This window comes from Penaeus monodon, chromosome 6 (assembly GCF_015228065.2).
Source record: "Penaeus monodon isolate SGIC_2016 chromosome 6, NSTDA_Pmon_1, whole genome shotgun sequence".
In the NCBI taxonomy this organism is placed as follows: domain Eukaryota; kingdom Metazoa; phylum Arthropoda; class Malacostraca; order Decapoda; family Penaeidae; genus Penaeus; species Penaeus monodon.
In genome coordinates, this window is record NC_051391.1 from 13,159,416 (window position 1) to 13,161,915 (window position 2,500).

Here is a 2,500-nt window from a genome sequence, read left to right on the forward strand (position 1 = left end):
TTTAAAAAAAATAAAACAAATAATAATAAAGGGGAATATGATAAAATTTTAAAAAATAAAAATAATATAAAAAAATAATAAAGAAAAAAATAATAATTTAAAAAATTTTAAAATTTAAAAAAATTTAATAATAAATATAATAATGATAAAAAATAATATAATAAAAGAAAAAAAAAAATAATAATATAATGATAAAAAATAATAAAAATAATAAATAAAAAATAAATAATAATAAAAAAAAATAATAAAAAATAAAAAGAAATAAAAAAAAATTAAAATTTAAAAAAAAGAAAAATAAAAAAAATAATTTTTAATGTTTAAAAATTTTAATTTATTTTTAATTTTTAAATTTTTAAAAATTTTAAAATCAAAAACAAAAAAAAAAATTAAAAATTAAAAAATTAAAAAATAAAAATTAATTTAAATTTTTAATTTTTAAAAATTTAATTTTTTTTAATTTTTAAAAAATTAAAAAAATTAAAAAAAATCCAAAAATTAATTTTTTAAAAAAACGAATTTTTTATTTTTTCCCCCTTCCCCCTTTCTTTTATTCCCCCCTTCAAAGGTTTTTCCCCTTCCCCCTATAAAGTTATTATTATTTTTATCGAAATTATTTTATAATTTTGGGGGTTTAATTATATATTTTCATCATTATCTTTATATTATTTTTATTAGTATTAAATGATTTAAAATTATTTTTAAAAAAATTTATTTTAAAATTATTTTATTTTTATTAGGGCATTATTATTATTATATTTTATTTTTATTTTTAAATTATTTTTAAATTATTATATTATTTTTTTAAAATTTTTATTATTATTTATTATTATTTTATTATTATTTTTAATTTTATTATTTTTATTAAATTATTAAAATTTTTCTTTAATTATTTTTATTTTATTATTTATTATTTTTTAATTATTATTTTTTATTTAAAATTTTATTATTATTATTTATTATTATCTTTATTTATTATTATTATTATTATTATTTTTATCTTTAAATTATATTATTATTATTATTATTTTTATTATTTTTAATTATTATTATTTTTTTTTTTTTTTTTTTTTTTTTTAGTATTTTTTATTTTTATTATTATTATTATTTTTCATTATTTCATTACTTTTAATTATTATTATTATTACTTTATTTAATTTCTAATTTTAATGATTTTTAATTACCCACCATTATTTTTATTTTATATTTTTTTTACCCTTATTTAATTTTAATTATTATTATTTTTATTCCCTTAATTATTATTATTATTATTATTATCATTATTTTTTTATTGTTTTTTTATTTTTTTTTTATTATTATATTATTTTATTATTATTTTTTGATTATTATTATTTTTATTATTATTTTATCATTATTATTTTTTTTATTATTATTTTTAAAAAATTTTAAATTATTTTGTTATATTTTTATTTTTTTTTTTATTATTATATTATTAAAATAATTATTATTATTATATTATTATTATTTTTTTTATTTTTATTTTTATTATCATTAACATTATCATTATTTTTTATTTTTATTATTTTTAAATTATTTTATTTTTATTATTTTTATTATTATTATTATTATTTTTATTATTATTTTTTTTATTATTATCAAAATTAATTATCATCTCATTATCATTTTTACACCCATTATTTTTATTTTAATTATTATCATCATCATTTTTCCTTTTTTACTATCATACATTATTAGTATTTTTTTATTATTATTTTTTTATCATTATTGTTATCATTATTTTTTTTTTTATTATTCCCTTTATTATTATTAATAATGTTATTATTACTAATAGCATTATCACCATTATAATTATTTTTATTATTATGAATAATGTTATCACCCTCATTAAATCACCAAAAACCCTTCCCAAATTTCATAATTTTTTATCTTTTTTGTTATCATTATCATTTTCATTTATAGTTATCAACACGATCATTATCACTATCATTATCATTATCACTAACCAGCAAAATGCCATTATCACCACTAGAACCATCACCCCCCCCCCCCACCAACTCTCACCATCAACGAAAACGCGAACATGAATAAGAAGGGAGATAAGACCGCAAACATGAATAATGGAGAAGAAGGGAAAAAAAGGGAAGAAAACGAACGAGAGAAAGAAATAACAAGAGAAACAAAGGGCCTAAGACCAGCAATTTTAACCCCCAATCAAAGAGCGGACCGAGGTCAGGTGGCGGCTCTGAGGAGGGGGTGGGGGGAGAAGGAAGGGGGACGGGGGAGGGGGAGGAGAGAGGGGGAAGGACGATGGGTTCAAGGGGGGGAGAGGGATCGTACCGGAGATGGGTAGGGGGGAGGGGAGGGGGCGGGTAGGGAGAAAAGGGGGGTTTGGTAAAGGGAAGGGGGAATTTTGGGGGGTGTAAGAAAACGAGGAGGGGAAAAGGGGTTGGGAAAAAGGTAGAGAAGGGGGAGGGAAGGCGGGGGAGGGAGAGCGGAAAAGGGGGGGAAGGAGGTAGGCAGC